We start from the raw sequence: 743 nt of genomic DNA, 5'->3' as shown, positions 1-743 counted from the left end.
GAGGAGGTGGAGGGGGTTGTGGCGGAGCTCGGAAGCGTGTCGGGGAGGCGAGGGGAGGCCGGTGGCCACGGCAACGGCGAGCGGCGGCGGCGACGGCGCTCGGGTGTGCGAGGGGGAGAGCAGGGGGAGAGGAGGAGGGCGAGGGAGAGTGCGAGGGGGGTCGGGGTGGCTGCGTGGCGTCGTCCAGGGCATCCAGACGAGGAGGGGAGAGGCAGGCAGGCAGGCGAGCTGGTGGCGTGGCGCGGTGGCGCGCGCGCGCGCTGGGCACGCTCCCCTCCCTCTGTCGAGGACGAAGACGACAGAGGAGGAGGCGGCCTGGGCCGCCTGCTGGCTGGGCCGGCCTGCTGCTGCTGGGCCAGAGGCGCCAGGTAAGAGGCCCAGGTAAGGTTTCCCTCTTTTATTTATTTTTGTTTTCTAATTTCTGACATTTGTTTTGATTTAATTAAAATATTAAATCATTTTATCACCTTATGCCAATTTTTGCAGGAGCTAGATATATTATTCCAGAGCTCCTTTATAAATGGCATAATTTTTGGACCATATTTCATATATATAGAAATATATTTCCAATGCAAATATTTATCGAATTAATCCAAATGGCCAAAATAAATATCCATGAGCTCCTAAAAATATTGTTTTGATTTTTATCTCTGTCCAATATTTTCAGAGGGCAACATGAGCATTTTCTTGGACCCTTTTGGAGAAATTTTTATTTGGGTCATTTTCAAAGATGATTCTGAGGG

The sequence above is a fragment of the Triticum dicoccoides genome, chromosome 2B (genome assembly GCF_002162155.2).
Source record: "Triticum dicoccoides isolate Atlit2015 ecotype Zavitan chromosome 2B, WEW_v2.0, whole genome shotgun sequence".
NCBI lineage: Eukaryota > Viridiplantae > Streptophyta > Magnoliopsida > Poales > Poaceae > Triticum > Triticum dicoccoides.
This window is presented reverse-complemented; position numbering follows the sequence as displayed.